This window comes from Seriola dumerili, unplaced genomic scaffold (genome assembly GCF_002260705.1).
Source record: "Seriola dumerili isolate Sdu_G_001 unplaced genomic scaffold, Sdu_1.0 BDQW01000331.1, whole genome shotgun sequence".
In the NCBI taxonomy this organism is placed as follows: domain Eukaryota; kingdom Metazoa; phylum Chordata; class Actinopteri; order Carangiformes; family Carangidae; genus Seriola; species Seriola dumerili.
Window position 1 is genome coordinate 11,578,925 of NW_019174586.1, and position 21,300 is coordinate 11,600,224.

Below are 21,300 nucleotides of genomic sequence, written 5' to 3' on the forward strand. Positions count from 1 at the left end.
CACAACAGAAGACAGAATCTTATCACGCTGAAAGTGTAGAGGGCTTTTTGTTTGTTTTGGCTGCTGCATGGGCCTACCTGTCTTCGAATGACAGCATGAAGATGAATCTACTTCTTAACATCTTCCTTGTATTTGCTAAGATCCACCGCCTGTTGCCTGGATACTGCACTGAGCACGGTGCACCGCACAGCTCACACTCTCCAAAGTCTTGTGTTGCTCAGTCTACAAGAAAATATCACATCACTAAAAAAAAATCACTCAGTGAGAACCTAGTGTGCTTGAATCTGAAGCTCTGTTTCCATGGGATTAATATCAGATGGAACATCCAGTGATTTAGTATAATTGCAGCAATTTCCAGTGATGCTAATCTGATACCTGCTGTAATTGGGTGAAGATTGCAGTCTCATGACAACACTCATGATGATACTAATCCCAAATCCAATTCCCAGTAACACAAGATGTAATTTGACCTCGGTGTGATTTCTGTGCTCAGAGATGAATCAGCAAGGCAAAGGCGAATTAGCTGAGGAATGTGTCATTTAGTTCCCTTCATAATTTATGGTGTGTGATGGGTAACTCTTAGTACTCCCATGCAAGTAGGACTTGAGACTTCTTTCTTTAGCACCAGTTTACCCAATGAGCCCCTGTGCTCAATAAAAGCACCTTTTTACAACCTGGCTGATCTAACTCTGGCATCAGGATGTCCATCCCAGCAGGTCAGGACCAGGGCGTCAACCTGTCTGTCTCTCTGACTGCGGCTCTCAGTGTGGCCGGTGGCTGGATGTTGCCCTCAGCCCCGTGGAAACTGTAGCAGGCAGGATATTGGAGACTAGTGGAGGCCCCTGGAAAAGCCCCGCTGCTTAGGAGGCTTAGCTCAGAGGGCCGGTGTTGACACGGAGGCTCTTTGTTTCTGATCTTGCAAAGCTGTGGGGGGTTGTCACTAAAATCCTAGTAGGTATGGGGTGTATGGTATGGTGAGGTATTGCTGTGGTCTGCATGGGTCAGCAACAGAGTTTAGACACACACAGGGGACTTAGTTGTTGGAAGGGCTGTCCTATAAGCACAAGGTCACATCTTTGATCCATGCCACTGACAGGTGTCCATCATAAGACATTTGTTCATGTGCGTTTGATCAACTGAGCCCGTCCCTATTCCCACAGAGAGTTACCTTCTTCTTCAGTTTTCAATGTGCCCATTACAATCCTTTTCACATTTCTTCTATTTCTTTTTTAAACTTTCTGCTTTGCCTTTTTGTGCTTTCATTCACTTTCACTTCCTGTGTCTAATTTCACTAAACTGAAAATGTGTGCGAAGTGAGCTGGGTTAGCACAATGGGGAGTTGTTACTGCACACCCAGGGTAATGGCTAAATTGAAGAGGCGGCATTTGGACTAGGGAGGGGAGTTCAGAGGACCCTGGAGTGTGTGCTGAGCTGAAGGGTTTTGAAGGTTCATTCCCCCTCACACACATCCCTTAAAGCTAGTGTGGGGTGACACAATGAAAGCCCTGTGTGTCCCTGTCCCACCCAAATGGTCTCCCTGGTCCTCTAAAGAGGCATTGTTGGTGAGATCAGACTGTTTCCCTTCCACCCCGCTCCTTTCTCAGCAGCTTTTTTCCTGGTGGCTGATCTGCACCGCAGAGGGAGCCGAGGGTTATCAAAACTTTAAAGGCCCAGTCTGTAATTCAGACGAACATTATGCAAAGCAATCACACCACCGACGCTAAACTGAAAAGGACCAAGACCTTTTATCATATTCATCACACTGACAGACCTTTAAATACACGCAGACAACAATTAAAGCTTGTTATGTTATTAATGTTTTTATGAGGCTGTTAAAAGTTTGTTTTCTTCAGTGATGCTTGTAGCACAGCAGTAAACAAGATCTAATGTTCAGCTGTGATCATTTGAAAAGCTAATTTTACATCTATAAAAAGTTATTAATATATTTAAAATTTATAGTGGCAGAAATCAAAGATTAGGCCTAGGGATGTTGCGATATACTCAATATTTGATATACGGTGATATTTAAGAAATTAAACATTGATATTGTGTCAATAATACGCATATATGCATATTGTTTACTTACTGTGTTGTTTACACTTGTATTTGAGTCTAATTCATTTGCCAAAAAAGACACAAAACACACAATAAACAAAGTTAATTGGATTATTTATTTATTTTAAATTGATAAATATTGCAATAATATTGTTATTGTAAATTCTTTTGGCTACGATAATCGTGGTGTGAAAATCTGCCCTAGATTGGGCCTAAACATAATGTAAGTAAAAATGTTGCATGTGAGAAAAAGGCGATTTTTGCAGAAAGCAAATCTGTGAATTTGTTTTTTGTTTCCCCAACGCATGCGCTGTACAATAGAGGAACTATTTTAACATCAGGTTACAGATATCACTTATATCATTCAAGTGAGCCTGGCCACTGTGTTTTATCCTGAAGGAAACTCCAATGACGCGTTGATGAGCTCTAGATGGAGTACTCCTACACTGCTTTTGAAGAAAGTCTTATTTTTTGAGACCAGTGTTTTGGTCCTTTTATTTCCCACCAGTAACTTTATCTCATGAATTAAACTTGGGCGACTAAGCTGACAGCATCTCGTGTGGTAGTTAGGATATATAGGATATACTCTTTCACTTACACTGATGGGATTTATATATAAACAATCTTTCCAAGTGCACCTGTAGCCACGTTTTATTCCAGAGTCGTAGCCTCACACCGGACCCCAAGCGTCAGCCTTAGGGGCGACATATCTCAAACCCTTGATATTAGTAAGTCTTTCCAAGCGCTGATCTGCTTCTGCTTTCACTGCTCTGTAAGGTGCTTTGGAGAAAGGGAGCTGCTGAATCACATATAATACACTGTTCATAAGTAATTACTGCATGTTTCATAGATTTCATTTTCAAAGTGTCACAGTAAATTTCATGCCTACTGTACACACACACACACACACGCACACACACAAATCCTTGGCTGCAGTGCTGTGTTGGCGTATGAATAGCATCAAGTGTGACTGCAACTGCTCCCACCCGACTCCTTTACACACTCACACACATGCAGATTTATGAAATGGTAAATGACTTGGCTGGAAAGTCACAACTGTCAGCATCACCTTGCTGCTAAAACAGGATAATGTAATCATTTTCAACCCGCCTTTCACCCCACACCCTATTTCACGTGACCCCGAGTCAAAGTTTCCTTCGTCCTTCTCATCACAGGTCCCCCTCCCTCCACTTTATTCACCCCAGCTGCCAAGCCATCCTCAGTCCAAATACTCCTTCCTTGTGGGCTCAAGGCCCCGCAAAGCTTGGAAGAGAATTGGGGGAGAACAACATATGAGGGAATGGGGGGGGGTTTGGAAGTGAGTAGCGCCAATGGGGGGCCAGGAGTGGGGTTAATCCAGAACCCAAACATTGTTCCATCATCTAATCAGGGTGGAAATGGGACGGACTGGCTGGAATACTAACATTTAGCTCAGGGCTAGGCCGTTTTAGTGGCAGGAAATTCGGCTTGTTGAATCAGAGGGACTTATCGAGAGTCGAGGGGAACGGGAGGCTTGAGGAAGGGGAACCGGGGGGACGGAATTCAGACTGTTTAAGCTCTTAGGAAAACAAGTTTGGGAGGAAAGCCGTCTCCTCTGTCCGAATGCCAGCTGTACGGTTTGAATGTAAAGATCCACTGTATGTGACACGGCCACGGTGTTTTGTTAGCAAAGTCAGAAAACTGCTTTTCATTTTTTAAGCTTTTACAGATTTGAATGTATTCTTCTCTGCTCTGCTCTGCTCTGGCCGCTCCCTGTAGCCCACCCTGTTCTTACCCACAGATAAATATACAATAGCACTGGGCAGGCCTGAGTAGAAATGGCACTGTCTGGCATGTGAATGTGAATGGCTGCAGGGGTGGGAGTGTGTGGCACGCTTACTAAGCTGTTTTAGCCTCATTGAGTAATAATCACAGGCACAACGCGATAGACTCATAAAGAAAACCTCTGATGCTGCGGATTAGGTTTGAAATTTTTGGAATAATTTCAGCTATGTCTTGTGAATGAATGAATGAATGAAATGAAAGTCTTTTTTTTTTATAGTGCAAAGAAATAACTGCTATGCTAAAATACTTAAATTTGGAAGTTTATCCAAATGAGTAAAAACAGAAAAATACCTATTTTTTCTATATATAGTTCTTTTCTCCTCTTGTGGAATTGCAGTTTCCAATAATCAGGAACCGCTGCTGAGGTTTAATGGGCTTATTGGCAGCGGAAGAAACCTGTCTGTGAACACATGAACCAGAGGATGAACTGGGGTCAGAGCCATTCATCACCCCCACAGAGGGGCGGCAGTTTGTCTTGGGAGAGATGAATGTTTTCAGTACATGACACCAGCTAGAATGCATAAAAAACGTTGTTTAATAAAAATGCCGGTGACTAAAAAAAGTTATTTAGTCAAGCGAGCACTAGAGTTTATACCTACCATAAAATTTGTGGTATGTTATGAGAGGAAGACTTTCTTTTTTCAAGTTTATTTGATCTATAAATGTCTTAGATGGAAAAGTCTCTTCAAAGTCGAAGGCTTGATTGTTCTCCCACCTGCACTTGCACGTATCTCCAAACTAAGGAGTCGGGGAAATGTCAAGAGTGGAACAATTAATGGATGAAAATCAGAATTGTAGGTTTATATGTTTTTAAAAATGTACTGTACTTGAAGGTAAATGTTTAGTGCAGCGTTCCTCATACTGATCACGTTTCTTAATCTCGAATGCTCAAAGCTCAAATGTCGTCTCCATGAACTCAGAATCAAGCACTCATAAAAAAATTCTTTAGCTCTTTGCTTAAACTATTATTCCCTATTATTCTCGTTGTTATATATTATGTTCTCATGCATCTATGCAGCTGTAACTTTTCCACCTGCTATTAGAGACATGTCCTTTTAAATACTAGCTACTGCTTCACAATTGAATTCTGTGTCTGTATATTTTATTTATTTTTTTATGTGAGGATGATGAACAGAAAAATGTGGAGAAGAAAAAAGAAATATACAGCTCGACATGAAACCGCTATGCTTTATTTCTGGAGACATTTGAAAGTTGACCTTCTTGTTTAGTTTTGAGCATCCTCAGACGATGAGTCTATGTGAACGCTGACGTGAGGCTGTTCAGCTTTTCATCTTTCATGTGAAAGGAAGCGGAGAACAAAAAACTGCGTCTATAGCCAAAACCTAGAAATCAAATAAAGGTCAAAGACTGCTGTGAACCACTGAAACAACAACAAACGCCTAAAGTTCTGTCCGTGCTGGAATCCCAGAGGGACTCAGGTGCTTAAAATGAACATTTTGTGAACAAATTTTATACAATACGTCACATAATTAATGGAAGTTCCCTCCTATTAAAGAAAAATATCATCTTGTCATTTGTTATTGCTCATCAGAATCATTACATGTAGAATAAACGTGTTGTATTTTCTTCTGGTCTTATAAGTGATTTGTGATAGAGTACAGACTTTTAACTCCTTAGAGGACGGATCGATTACGTTCATCGGTGTCTGTATGGCCTCGTACAATCGGAGATATTAAAGAGATAGCTGCTGCTGTTTTTAAGAATGCAGCTGGCTGGTAACATGGCAGAAACTGGATGTTATATTTGTATCTTTCCAGGGACTGTAACAGGGGACAAAAACAGTTTAGTGGAGGGGGAAGTAGCATAAAGCTAGAGGAGGAACTTGAAGAATCATTTGTTCAGAATCTCAAACTTTTATTGCCAGAAAGTGAAGCATAAATTTAATTTCAGGGAGAGCTCAGGCCCAAACAACAAACATAACAACCATAACTAGACACAAACAACACAATGCTGAAACCTCTTGGAAGGATTTACAACGTACAGGTTAAATCACACAAGCAGTAAATCAAAGTAGAACTTGTAATTGAAATTCAACAAACGAAAAGTCTCTAAATAAATATTTCAAGGTTACCAGGGAGCCATGGTTAACATTGACACGCATAGCTCTTAACAGGCAGGAAACGGCATGCGGCAGGTGAACTAATAGGCTGATGGGCCGGACTTATTGGCTGCAGGTCCTCAGATCTAACCAATAACACGAGGAGGGAGGATCCAGGAGTTGAGGCCCACAGAGCCTGAGGAACAGGAAAGGAAACAAACACTTTTACATGCATATAATTACATTCACCTATGGGGGGGGATGTAACAGCAAGGCTCTTTTAACACTGACACTATATCTTTGAAGTTTGATTGATGCAGTCAAGAAAGAATTTACTCTACGCCTCTTTTTCAAAGGTGATTCTGAACATACTTGGAATGACGTGTCAAATGAAAATTAGCAGTAGCTCGTTTGTTCCACTTCTCACTGAGAGAGAGAGAGAGAGACAAAGAAAAACAGAATCAAAGAGTTGTAATTTGACCTTTGAACTTGTGTGTCACTGCAGCATTGTTAGCACTGATGCGTCACATGGCTCTCCTCTCTCTTGAGAAGAAGAAGCCTTTGATTCATCGCTCTGTCGAAGTTAGAGGTGAAAGCTGAGCCAAGTCTGGAAAACTTCTCCAACTCCAAGTTCCTCGCTTGTCTTTGGGAATTACTGTCACAGAGTGTTTAGTTGAATATGACAGCTTCTGCTTGTGTGTGTGTGTGTGTGTGTGTGTGTGTGTGTGTGTGTGTGTGTGTGTGTGTGTGTGTGTGTGTGTGTGTGTGTGTGTGTGTGTGTGTGTGTGTGTGTTGTGTGTGTGTGTGTGTGTGTGTGTGTGTGTGTGTGCGCACACATTGCGTGGTGTGCACATTTTCCTCCTAATCATGAGCAGGTGACGGACTTGCTTTGCTTGCGGACATGTTTGTCTGCAGGGGTTGATAAGAATAAGTGGTCGGCATTAACTGGATATAAAAACTTAATGTTATCTTGATCAGTTTCTCGAGAACGGAACATGGATTTTATCAGCAGTGACATGGAACAGCGCTACAGACAGGGTAGCCAGCACTTATGTACATTATACTTAAAAAAACAAAAAAAACAAAAGATATAACATTATGGCAGCTTTTGTCTTTAAAGCTCCATATTTTACACTTTTCCTGTTTTTATTTGAAGTGTTGATTCATAAGAAGATATATTTGTGGTTTTAAGAACCAAAAACCATCTCAGTGTAGTTTTACATCTCCTCTCTCAGGCTTCTCTCTGGAGCTCTAGGAACAACAGGTCGGTGAGCCAATCAGAAGAGAGGAGGCTCTGAGCCTCTCTTCTGATTGGCTGATTGTTTTCTGAGTAAGCGAATAAAACTATAGCTTATCTCAGGTAAACACTCAGAGAAATCAAATCCTGCAAGGTTGGATGGTGGGTCCAGGTGGGCGGGGCTTGGGGGCGTGACTGAGGAGCGGTGACTGCTTTGTTGTGACATCACAAAGTTACAGAAGTCCTGATGGCTGGTTTTAAGGCTCAGTGTCTGAATACAGGCTGTGTGCATTTCTCTGTGGACTGAGGCTTTGATACTTTCACAGTATTAATATAGAACCTAGACCTGATCTATAATCAAACATCACATGAACATACTTACTTACTATATTGGACCTTTAAGGCTGCCAGGCCTCATCTGGTGCTTTGGTTTTGATTGAGAGGGTGACTTTCTGTTCACTGAAAAGAAATATCCAACATTTTTCTGCACAATAACTTTAAGTTGGGGAAAAAGGTGGTGTAATTTAGTTTGAACATTTCCTTTAAAGACAGAACCACAGTGTAACTCTTAGCGTTCTGTGATGTGTTTTGTAGTTTTTATATGATTTCGTAATAATCCGACAATAACTAGAGCAAGAATGTTTCCCACAAATGACTAGTGAATGTTCAGAAGGGTTTATAAAGGAGTGTACACAGCACCAGAACTTCAGCTGTGATGTACAGTTACAAACGCTGCTACAAAGCTGTGTGGCTGTGTGATAATAAGCTGGTTCTGTCACCTTTTTAAATGAGGTCTGGCAGTCGAGCGCTTTGATGTGTACGTGTCAAAACAACAGGAGACACAAGAGCTCGAGGGGATCACATCATCTCTGCCCTGGTGCAAGTTTACTGATGAACGAAACTGCAGAATAATTGCATCATGGAGAGCAGTCTTAATAATCATAACAACATATGCAATACACACTACACTGTAAAATGAGAACAGTAAACCCACCTTAGAAGTATTTCATCTGCAGTATTTCATCTTGTCTGCCTTCTGTCCATGTTTTGTTTTCGTTTTTATATCGAACATATGAGAGTATATTAACTTTCTATTTCTATATTTTTTTTCTGTCTGTGTTGAAAGAGTGAAGTGTTTTTTCATCCGTTAAAAAAAGGTCTACAGTGACATATTGTAGTGAGGGAATTCAGCCACATGTGGGCCAGACTTCCAGGTGGTCTCCAGATTTACAGTGTGAACACAAACAGCAGACGGACTTTCATTCAGAGCTCCATCAGGTCAACAGTGGGCTAGTCTCTACAGATGCAAGGTGTGACATTGAAAACAGCCTCGCTCTGGGGAGATGTGTTCCTGCAGGCCGGTGCAGCTGACAGACAAGTGGTCCCAGGGATGCTGTTAATTTAGCGTCTCCAAATTAGCGTGACAGTGAGTGTTGTTTTCCTTGATTGTTTAAAATGTTTCTCTGTTGCTCTGGAAGAAGAAGCGGTCTCATTAGTTGTGGTTAAAATAAACAGCGGCAAACAGAATCCAAATCTAGTGTCTGTTTTGCATAAACTTGAACATAAGGCCAGAGGATGCTTTGGTGTTTCTGTTTACGGCATTTTGGAGGCTACAGTGAGTTGCTACCGGAGACTGAGGAGACACGCCGTGGCTAGCTGGTTAGCATGCTAACTTCATTAGGAGAAAAGATGTGATAGAGACAAAAATTAACATTGGCATTGCTTTCCACCGCTGGAGACAGCACTTGGAGAGTAAAGGAATGAAGTTTGTTGCTGAACTCACAAGGTTTATTCTAGACTAAACACCTGTTAATGCTAACGTTAGCTATGTAGCACAAAACTTACAAATAGCTCCTTTAACCTCAATCATCATCCTCAGTGAGAACCTGAACTTCCTGCCCCTTTATACTGAATACAGAAGGGCTGGCACTGATGATTATTTTTTATTGGTCCATAAAACCAATAAAGCCCAAAGGGACGTCATCAGATGTTTCGTTTTGCTCGACCTACAGTCCAACACCAAAAGATTTTCAGTTTACTATTATGTAAGACAGGATGGAAAGGATGTAAAATCCATCTAATATTTGGCATTTCTGCTTGAAAATGACCTTAAAAATGATTTGATAATCAAATTAATTGCAGATTAATTTCCTCTGGGGGGACTAATTGATTTATTGACTGATCGTTGCAGCTCTAGAACATGGCATCAGCTTCTCCTGGTGAGTGTCAGATGACAGTTACAGTCCAACATGTAAATACAATGTAGCTTCTGCTCAGATGAAACCAGTGCGTCTCGCTGAGTGGGAGCAGTACATGACTAATCGGGGGGTTGTGTAAGGTTTCCCACGCCAGATGACTCTCACAGGATTCGCCGTGTGCCTGGGAACATTTGTGCTTTTCTCACTAAAACGAAAGCGCAACAGTCGAAATTGTTGTTTGTGTTTTTAATACACGAAAATCAGGGAGGAATTTGAAAAGGAGTTGATCCAGAGTCAAGCTCGCTCCTCACATTATTCACTGTAAGATATTGTAAAAACTTGAATACACTATAAACTCCTGACAAAGAATCTGGTTGTGTTCACTTAAAATGTTGTTTCTGCAAACAATGTAAAATTGCACTTGTGTTAAACTGATCTGGCTCAGAGTGCTTTTCCTCCACTGTTGACCAGCACACTTATTTATGTCTTCCTTTCCCTTTATTGTGCTCTCAACGACCACAAATCAACCTAATTCATTGCTGCTGCCTGCAGCGAGTGGTTGGCACATGTGAATGGTAAACTTGTGCTAATCCAGTACAAAGGTCTTGCATAACCTTCTGTCCCACGCGTAATTTTTCTTATGTTGTCTTTCTGTTAGAAAACGGTATGACGCCTTTTGTAGCTGAATACCTTTTTGAATTAATGTTAGGTCTACTTTTCTGACAGAGGTCATTACTCTTATCCTTTGAGGTGGTCTTTCAAGATGTTAGCTATTGCAAGTTTTAGCCTGTGAAACACGGTCATCTATCACAACAGATTGATACTAATTAGGCGCCTGTCATCAAATCACCACATAAATATTCCCCTCAGCAGCCGTGGTCCAGTTCTGGGATTGGACTGTTGCGGTCCAGTGCTGATTCCACTCTATAATACCCTGCCAATTATGCTCTATTAACTGTCATTACCTGTGATGATCCCTGTTTCATAATACCCTTTTGTTCATTGTCTCTGGCCTGGGCAGCGACTTCGTTGTGGTTCCAGCTCGGCTCGCTTGATTTAAGAATTCAGCTGCTTCCTCGCAGCGGTCTGTCTCAGCTCCCGCCAAAATAAAAACTGGGATGTTTGCAGTCGGCCTCCTGTAAACACACGCTGACATCAAACGTCTGTGCTGGTGTGTCTGTGAGCGCGTGGGTGAGTGGTTGGGTGGGTGAGTGAGTGAAGAGTTTTTATACATGTGGTCCAATGGGAGGGTCCGTGAATCTTTGTGTCTGTTAATAAATACCAGTCAGAGTTCACATAGATTTGTCTCTAGACTGTGTGAATGTGCTTTACTCCACTGCTGGCGTCACGGTCTCCAGATCAGTCGGACATGGTGAATGGTTGGATCTGCAACTGATTGCGGTGATTTAGTGGTGATCTGCCATGCGGGCTTTAGGGGCATGATCCGATATTAGCCCAAATCTTATAAAAGCTCTGCCAACTCAGGGAAACCTCATGATGCATGCTAAAATTAGGCAAGGAGGAAAAAGATACACAAGCTATTCTGTTTTCCAGACCCACATTGGCCCCAGATGCCTTAAGTTACATCTGCCTGCTGTCTGGATAGGAGAGTTTCTAACAGCATTTGTATCTGTATTTCTGTCATGTTTTTGTAGCATCTTTATTGTATAACTTGTGTGATCATTTCTGTTGATCTCCTGTAGGTAAACAGGTGCAGATTGTCTCGCTCAGGGGCGATTTCAGTGAGATGGAAAATCAATTTTATGTTGGGCTGCAACTAGAGATGATTTTCATTATCGAACAATGTAGTTTCTTGATGAATTGTTTGATCTCTTTGGTCACAGTTTCCCAGAACACAAGGTCACGACTTAGATTAGACAGATTAATCAGAGAAAAGGAGCAAATCTTTAAGGAGATTTAGCATTTTAACTTAAAAAAAAAATGACTTAAACGACTAATTATTTATCAAAATAGATGCACACTGGAGTCACTATTTCACTATTTGCTCAAATGTTTTGTATTTTTTTATTGTATTCATTTGTAATGTATTCTAGGAAACATAAAACATACAAAATTGGGGGTGAAAGAGATGTTAGGATACATATCATATATAGTAACTAAACTCCCCGGTTCACTTCAGGCTGAAAACCTTGATTGCATGTCCCGTCCTCTCTCTTGAACTCTACTGTTGTTGTCTAAGGCAAAAAAAGTGCCACAAAATAATCTTAAAAACATAAGAAGCTGACTAGTTTAAATGCTTTCTCAGATCTCCCCCATCCAGCTCCCCACTCTCCGCTTTCCCTCCCTCAGTCCATCCACCGACATGCCAGCGCGCCGAGCGCAGAGCAAACAGTCCACAGTCACAATAGAGGATCCCCGCAGCGGAGGCAGCGGTGGCCGCTTGTGAAAAGGTCTGGATGATTGATCGCAGGCAGATACCACTCATGACCTTTGGCTGAACTTGTTGAGGCTCCATAAGTTGAGGGGACTCTCAGCCAAAGCCCCCCGCCCCCATCCCCTCCCCATATGAAGAGTCAGATGTTACCAATTTCAATACTTTTGTTTGTCTTGGGACATTTCTTTTTTTTCATCAAATCCGACTTCTCAAAAAGCCAAAGGCAAGATTTCTATCTTTCGTCTGATGATGAAGACGCAGCGGCTCAGTCTGAGTCTCTGTGTTGATTTAGTTTCTGCAATATAGAATAATTTGAGTGGTTTTATTGTTCAGTCTCTTGCTGGGAGAAGACACTAGACTATACAAATGATGCATCAGTGGTATTGTCTGTCTCTGTTCCTCCTGCTCATGTCATGAAGTTAGTGTTACTGCACGGCCAGGTTTGCACATTGTTGTTTTTGCACTGTTAAGCGGAACCAGAAGCATTTACAGATTAAAGTTCTCTTGCCAAACTGAATTAATGAGATTATTAGCTGTAGGCCAGAAGACGTGTTTACATGTGTTCTTGAACTTGGACGCAGGGCGTTGGATTCGGTCAGGATTATGCAACACCCTTAAGACAACATCTTGTAAAGTAGAAGGCTTTTGTCTGTAGAGCAGGCGTGTGACGGTAAGGCGAGCCTGTAGGTTGGGAGCACATGTCTCTGTTTATGTTTGCCAGCCCTTGAGCTCACAGCTGTCAACTCTTTAACAGGCTGATCGCACTTCGCCTCGGGGCCTTGAAGTAAGTAGTGTTTTACTTCCCCAAGTCACGGAAACCAGCCTGTCTGCAAAACCTTGAGTTATTGGTCGTTAATTTGGGACAGGTAGCCGTCCAATGCGGGGCCTCTGAGATTACCGCCGCGCTGCCATAGATGTGTTTTCCTTGGAAGGCCCTCAGGGTGGAGGGGTTGCATTAAGCTAGTTCAGACATGGAGTACTGATAGTGTCATGACGGAAAGCTCTTGATTTGCCTGTTGTTGTGACTTGAGACGCGGTACCAGTGTTTCAGCTGTATCTTGTTCAAAAACTGGTATTTCTAGTGGCAACGATACGTGAGTGTCTTTCGAGCTGTGGTCCGTGATTTCACTGTAGAGGAGTCTCTTCTCATCACAGTGATGTTTTATCTCTCAGAACATGAAAGCAATGTCTCCTGGGAGTTTTCATGCTAAAACTTCATTGGGGTTTTTTCTGTTTTATAATTCATCAAAGCAAAAAAAGAAAAAAATTCACACAGTACTTCTCCCTCAGGGGAAGAGGATTTGGCAAAAAGCTACATTTGCTTCTGCAAAGTTCATTCATGCATTTCTAAACCAACAGAGACTTCCTTTCTTTGTGGTGATAGTGATGGCTGCTCTGGACATGAGAATCCATGAGAGTGGTTTCAGTCTGGACATGAAGGGTTTCCAAGAGGAAGGAAGTGAAAAGGAGGGAGAAAAAAAAAAAAGAAAAGCCAACCAGCATCTTTTGATTGTTTGTGAAACAATGCAGGCGACATTCCACTGAAAACAACAAAGGCGACACATTCCTCTTTTTAATTGAGTTCCCTCATATGACCCCACGGTGGTTTGAAAACACATGCAGAATTGTCTAGTGTTTTTCAGATGCATCTTTCCATTGAGGTGTCTTTTTAAAAACGTTTCTTCTAAATTCTACCAGCAGCATCACATCTATCTCAGACTCTTTCTTACCTTAATCTTCCTGTACGAATGTTTGTTTTGTGATCAGGAAATGGTAATACATTAGTCTTGGTGGTCATCTGTGGGTATTTTATTACTTCCTTTACTAGAAATGATGCTGATGAGGTTGCTGGGATTTCTGATTTAGTGTTTAATGGCCACTTCAAATGGCTTTATGTTTTTTTCTGTACACTGTGCACTTAACCTACAGCACTTCCTTGCATGCAAAAGGAATCTGCTACCTAAACTTTTATAGCGTTGTAGCTGTAGCTTCCTTCTGTAAATCAGGAGGTTTTATCAGTCAGCAAGCTAACGCTCTCTACACATATGCTGTTAGCCCACCGGCCAATCAGTCTCCTGAGTGAGTGCCGGAGGGTCTGGTTAAGTTTTACCAGAAGGTCCCATGTTGTAAAAAGGTAGATTTCCATGTCTTGTTTGATTATACAGCAGGTCTAGTTTCTACATAATAATAAAAAGAAAGTATCCACAGAGAAATGCACAAAGAATTCAGAAACTGAGCCTTAAAACCAGCCGTCAGGACTTCCTGTAACTTTGTGATGTCACAACAAAGCAGTCACCACTCTCAGCCACGCCCCAAGCCCACCTGGACCTACCATCCAAACCTTGCAGGATTTAGTTTACCTGAAATCTGCTGTATTTTTATTGGAGTGCTCAGAAAACAATCAGCCAATCAGAAGAGAGGCTCAGAGCCTCCTCCCTTCTGATTGGCTAACAGACCTGTTGTTTCTAGAGCTCCAGAGAGAAGCCTGAGAGAGGAGATGTAAAACTACACTGAGATGGTTTTTGATTTTTAAAATCACAAATATATATCATCTTATGGATCAACACTTCAAATAAATTTAATTTAATTGAAATTAAAATGTAAAAAGATAACAATGAAATGTATCAGATCTGAGTTACATGTTGCTCAATTATGTGTTTTCTCAAACTGAGCGTTGCCTCTGGCTCGGACAGGAGATTCGTGTGCTCTTTAGCTCAGGATGATACTTATGGGAGCAGCAGATGTACATGAATCACGGTCCTTAGCAGCTCTGCAGTCAGCTGCCAAAGAGCAGCAAGATAATGTGAAAAGCGAATCCCTTCCACTTTCTACAGTTCAGACTGTGCCATGAGCCAGAAGAGAAGTGTGTAATTTATGTTAATGTGCATGCGCCCCATAGGACAGAATATTAATAGAGCTAACCTTTGAGACACTGGGTTTCACCTGGAGGTTCGGGCCCACCGGAGGCCAGTGATTGGGATTTATTGGATGTGGAAAAAATATTTCAAATACAGAAGACAGATTTTGAGGTTTCATAATTTCATTTTTCTTATGAAATTATGAGTATGAGCAGTTTCTGTGTTTCCAATTGGAACGTTATAATACCACCTGTAGAAAACCTCTAAGCCTCATTTATTGGCGTAAGGATTTTTTATTCAGAAGAGTTACAGAGTTTTTCTCCCTCTTTTGCTGCACTCTGATCTCTGCCCTCAAACTGCACACCAATCTTCGTAAAGGTGGTGTGACACTATAATCTCCCTGTGCACTCAGACTCATTAACAAGGCTGGTGAGGAGCTGACCTAGTTGTCATCGAGGCTGTTCTGTAACTCAAAGCACACAGGTTGAACCTCTGCATTCTTCTTCTCAGCGATTTTACGTTCGTGAGCAAGACATGATCAAAGCCTGACCATATTTGTTGCGTGGCGAGGGGGTTCTGGGTAACAGTGACTGCTAGACTACAGAGAAGTAAAAGGGTCATCTGGCTTTAGAAAGCACAGTACCAATATCCATCTGACACATTTATCGAGGAGCATCTAAATCAAGGTCATCTGCTCAGCTGCAGAGTTTTTTAAGCTGCAGATATAAAAGTATCTAGGCCGCCGAATCTTGAGATCAGAGCATGAGAAGTTACTTTCTTATGAGCAAAACCAGGGAATGATATTCTGTAATGTATTAATCCTGGGATTGCACACTTAGAGAGAAGATCTGGGATTATTTTTCCTTCATGTACAAGACCACAGAATATCACTGTGTAACATAAGATCTGGAAATGTCGCTCTTGAGTGAATCAAATGTGGAAATATTATTGACTAATAGCTGGATCTGCAGTCTGCTGTCATATAGTCATACAGTTGCACACAGAAGACTCCACCTTTTTTTTATTTCACAAGTTATTCCTGTGTGGCAGATCTGCAGAGAGAATTAATCATATTGATTAAGTTAAACCTCTCGGGGCAGAGCCAAAGACATTTTTCTGGCCAAGTAACTTTAGACTGAAGCTCAGTGGAAAAGGCAGGAGGTAGGAGAGGAGGGAGATAATTACTATGAATCCTGCTGCTCTCTCTGTTAACTGATAAATTGCAGTCTAGCGACATTATGCTGCCTGTGTTAAATAGTCCACATAAACTTTTAAGGTTAGACTAGCTCTACCAGACTGTAAATGTGTCTTTCTTACTTCGAGTTAGAAGAAGAAGTTTGACACCTTTATCACTTCTGCATATAAATATGTAACTGGAGCCAGTGGCCAGTTAGCTTAGCTTAGCTTAGCATAAAGGCTGAAAACAGGAGGGAAACAGCTGACAAAATCCACCCAACAGAACCTCTGAAGATCAGTAATTAACACATTATGTTTAATCTATACAAAACCAAAGGTTAAAATGACAACAAGACTCCAGGAAGTGACTCCGCCCAACCAGGACACGAGGCCTCTCTCAATCTGCGTTCTTCTTCTTGTACTTGTGTTCTTGCAGACTTGTGAAATGTCATCAGTTACAGATCAAGTACTGAGATGTGAGGAACCCACCTGCCGGGTGAGACCGGCAGTTATCTCAGCAGCTCTCTGCCGAGCTCCTGAGGCGACCGGCCAGTCAATGTTCACCGTCGTCCCGGGAGGACAGTCTTAGTTCACCGCGGCCTCTGTTGTCTGATGAATTTTTGGGAGAGATATTGAGATATAATGTTTGTTGCTGCCAGTTTTTTCCTGGGAAGATGAAGTTGAGTACATAATAAATACTTGATTTGTTGGACAGTTTAACAACAGTAGGTTTCTTATATGTTCAGATATACAACCACATTTCAATAAAAACTAGAATAAATATAAACAAACAGGAGCAGAGTCAGTGCGGTCCATTTTGGGTTTCTTTAGATTTTTATCTATGTCGTGTATTTTTCACTACACTCACTACCATTTTTCCCATTTTATTTTGTCACAGTACAGTCAGGAACAATTGTGTTGAAGTGTAATACCCAGCTGAGCTGCTGATATTGGCAAGAACGCTGCTGTTCCAACTGCAAGCAGTCCCCACGTCCATGGGAGTCTGGACTAAACTTGTTAAACATGTCAAGTTCAACCAAGTACAAGAGTCTGAACTTGGCGTAGCCTGTGTTGAGAGACACCTGTACTCCATCACATGCTTCTGTAAATCCAGAAAGTTATGTTTTTATTCTTCGGTTTTTGTACAGATCAGCAAACAAGATGAAGGGTGTTGATTATTGGGCTTTAGAGGAGCTGGTGGGCAGAGTGTGTTGCCTGTGGACGGATATCAAACTATATTATTTTAGATATAAATGCATTGTCAGGAGCAGATGGAGAAATCAATGCAGTTTCTTTGTTTAAAAAAATTAAAAAAAAACCTTTAGCAGCATTTCCTCTTTGCCTTTGAAGTTTGACACCTAGCTGCCCGTTGATGCTTAATTCAACAAATGATATAATGTCTTCCTCCATGTCAAGTTCAGATACTGAAATCATAGAACGTGGGTTTTGTGGACCATATGTTCGTACTGTGAGGCAGACTTTGAGGTCTCACACTCGGGCTTCACTCATCGCTTTTGTGCCGTTTAGCAGCAGGCGCACAAAGTCCTGTTCACAAGTGCTGCCGCAGTAGGGAATGGTGGCCGTGAATAACTAAATGTCAGCACACAGGGAAAGTCTGTGCCACTTTGGTTTTCTCTGTTTGTCTATCTTTATCTGCCTCTCTGTCTGTCCAGCTCCATAACACCAAACATGACGCCTCACTGCGACCTCAGCGGCAGAAATGAGGCCTACCGTTGGCCTACATGCTGACATACAGCAGTCCATTTCTTTTGTAACAGGTCCAGGCTCCACGACGAGCCAAGAAGCTGACACAAACGCACAGCCGGCCCAGACGCTCTACAGCTCCCCGCTTTTTTTTTTTTCACCACAGCTGTGCAAATAAATGTAAAAGAAACTCTCAGGAAATTTAATCTTGTAATTGTTTTGGCTTCCAGACCGTTAGTCCAAAAGGGGTCCCTCCTTTTTTATGGCCACATGTCTGCCAGTGTTTGTGTGAATAAATGGATTTTAAGTGGGCTTGGTGCTAAAAGTGCTGCAACAGCAGATATTTTTTTGAGTGGGAGGCAGTTGTTTCACTGTTGGTGTTTATGTTTGCACTTGAAAAGTTTTTTTGTGTGTGTTCATGTGGGATCCTGTTCACTCGCAGGACTGAAGGCGAAAGGTTATAAACTTCAGCTGAAGCTCAAACACCACGAGCAGAAAACAAGCAATTTAATAAACTATGCTGCAACTGAAGCTTGTACTTTTTTGGCACATGTTCAGGTATGCTGGCCAAGGGTTTTTTGTGCACTTAAATAGCTTGTAGCTAAGAAGACTCATCTATATGTTTTGTAATATTTGTCCACAAATGAGCACGCATACCTGACGATGCACTATAGTCATGCAAATACATGCAAACAGGCAGCTTCTCCTCCTCAGAGGGTCTGAACAACTATTGCCCGATAAATCCCCTGTCACAACACATTAGCCTGCAAGAGCCATTTGGTCAGGATGATTGCGGCTTATGTCAAGCTTGTTAGCGTTTAGCACTGTTAACCAGAGAGAGACTTGATATACGGCCGACAGCTCTTTGTGCTCCTCTCCATACCACTCCCGGGATTTACTGTGAAGGAGAGACGTGAGAGGAGTGTCGATAAAGGTTGTTGCACTTGTTTCTTGGTTTTCGTGCGTTGAGGCGTTAGATTTTGGAAACTGAAATGATGTTTTTGTTTTCGATCCTCTCGGTGTCATATTTTGTTAACTCATTCCTTCTGTTCTCTCTCTAGGCTGTGACGGGAAGATGTTTCGGTGACAAAGATTTCAGAGGCGGTTTGGAGAATGGGATACTGCTATGCGAGTAAGTTCTGACTACCACCTTTATTTTTATCTTTAGTATGTAAATTGTTTACTCTCTGTATCTTAAGCTTTTATTTTTGTTGCTCTTATTCTCCTGGGGGAAATGAAGCTTTCTTACTATGATTTTATTTTGAAATAATTCGGTTTTCCATAGTGACTTAAAGGTGCTATATGCAAGTTTTCTCTGCCACCAAGTCTGGTTTCTTGCCGGGAGGTGGTGATGATGGTGTTAATGGTTGCTTGCCAAGAGCTTGATCTATTGATTTGTTTACAAGACTAGAAGGTTAGAACAGTGCTTCTCAAACTTTTTCACATCAAGGATCCCAAAACTGACACAAATTAGACCATGGACTCCTGTCTGATAAGGTTTTTAGCTTTTAGATCTTTTATTACAGAAAGTCTTTGAAACCCATGACCAACACAATCATACATTCTGTCATTGTGTTGCTGATGGATGGAATTATAGTGAGAATAAATTATTGCCCTTTTTGCTGAGGACCCCCAGGACCCCACTTTGATAACCACTGGGGTAGAATACACTCATTAACTATACTATTCATCCCCTCAGGTTGGACTGAGGACTGGATACTACAGTGACTCAGTGTCACAAAGTAGCCAGGGCTAGCTTGTTAGCATGCTAACTTCAATAGAAGAAAAGATGTGATAGAAACAGAAGCAAAACAAGAGTTAAAATTCACCTGGCTGATTGCTGGAGACAGCTCTTGGTGAGTAAAGGAATGAAGTTTGATGCCGAACTCGCATCGTTTCTTCTAGACTCTTTGAGGTAATTAAACAGCTGATGCTAACGTTGGCCATGTAGCGATAGCAAAAACCTACATATAGTACCTTTTTTTTTAAAAAAGAGACGGTAAAGGAAGATCTGTGAGCGGGCGTGCAAAGCGAGTCATGTTCGCAAATAGGTCGAGTGAGGACTCACTAATTTTCTTCCTGCATTTTTCTTTTATTAAATTAACAGCAATGACCCATTTAAATACATTTCAGGCTCTGCATTTTTCAGAGTGTTCGTTTCAGTATCATTACATCCTGACAGTTCAGAGGAAGTTGAAGAAAACGAACCTAGAATAACTACACTTAATTAGAAGTTGACATTAGCGGTCAAACGGGTTTTCCCTCTCATACGTCCGCGGAGCTGTTGCGACGCTGCGGTTCAGTGATCAGAGAGACTGGCGTCCTGTTGAATTGTCCTCCAGTGTGACACTTGAACTCTTGTCCTCCCACTAATAACGAGCTGAGGTGCTGAAATGAGACTGAAAACACACACATGGACCCTCGCACTTTCTCTCTTCTGCATTCCTCTGTGCCAAGTTCACTTACACAAGCCCAGTGTTTACACTGTCCTTATTGTGAATACAGACATCAGGACCAATTTAACAGAGTCCCGACTGGTTTTGGAATTTCTGGAATATCACGGAGCATCTGGAGGTGCTGTCGCTCTCCAGGATCTAATTATCAGGGAATAAAAGGAAAGGTTTTAATGTCTGAGTTATTTCCATCTCAAGTAAAACTGCACTGATCGATTTTTCTCCAAATCTATTTTGTAAATAAAAACCATCTGTACTGATGCTCAGCAGTCCTACAGGGAGAAACTTGGGGGGGGGGGGCTGAAAAGAAAACTGCAGCATTATTCTCATTTTTCAAGAAAGGAAATATTGTCTTCACTGTTGCTCGCTTTGCCCACCTACACATACTGTGTGTAGTGCCGAGAGCAGCCTTCTCCTGGGGTTGTTGAAAGTTATTTTGGGAAACATAAAGCAGGAAATCTCTAACTGAGGTGAAGTAGATGAGGCAGACGGAGGGAAAAGGGTTCACTTAAAAGGGGAAACGACAGCATTTCATTGCTGGAATGCCATGAACATCACAGGACCGCTGATATCTAATACTGTAAGAGTATCCGAGGGTGGGTTTTTCCTTTTTACAGGCCTGAATCGTTACAGTGTCCTCTCCGATGAAAACACACACAAAAAGATGAAACTGGAGACAGAGGGAGAGGCGGGAACGCTGAAACTGCTTGTTCATGACTGACAAGCTGGTAGAGTTTGTAGGAATGTGCTGCAGTCTTCCAAAAAAAATAAAAAAAAATAAAAATAAGTGTGTGCAGTGATGAATGACAGCAGAAGGACATGTCTCCTCACATGTGTATGCCACTGCGATATGAAGTACACTGGAACTAGTTAACAGCTCCCTGGGGCTGGAAGGAGCAGCAGTGATTCTCCTCTCTGATTTAGGATCTGTGTGGTTATTAACCTTCCAGACGCTACTGTGGGACCGTCAGAAATGTTTCTGACTCCCTTTTTGTCCCCCCTCCTTTCTCTGAAGACACACACACACTCTTTATCTCTTTTGCCTGAAGTTATTTTTCTCTCTTCCAACTTTGCAAATATCCCTAACTTGTCATGAAGACAAGTTTTTAAAGACATTGTAACTTGTTTTTTTTTTTTTTTTTTTATTCAAATTCAGCTTGTGATGTCGTTTTCCCTGTCTGGCTTCTTGTTAGGTTGCTGAGCTCCATTAAACCCGGCCTGGTGAAGAAAATTAACAGACTTCCGACACCCATCGCTGGCCTGGTGAGTCTTCTACTCTCTCTCATCCTTTTTAAACCCACATTTACAGCTTTTCCACCAAAGCTGAGGACTAGTCTTTAA

The 21,300-nt window shown here is 41.7% G+C and overlaps 1 protein-coding gene across 1 annotated transcript in view; it reads left to right on the top strand.

Moving 5' to 3' along the window:
- The window catches only part of limch1 (LIM and calponin homology domains 1), a 90,179-nt gene that overhangs the window by 18,559 nt on the left and 50,320 nt on the right, over window positions 1-21,300 (top strand). The window contains exons 2-3 of the mRNA XM_022759969.1: window positions 18,568-18,638; window positions 21,153-21,222. The gene's annotated coding sequence lies outside the window, so the exon portion shown is untranslated. The remainder of the gene's footprint in view (window positions 1-18,567; window positions 18,639-21,152; window positions 21,223-21,300) is intronic.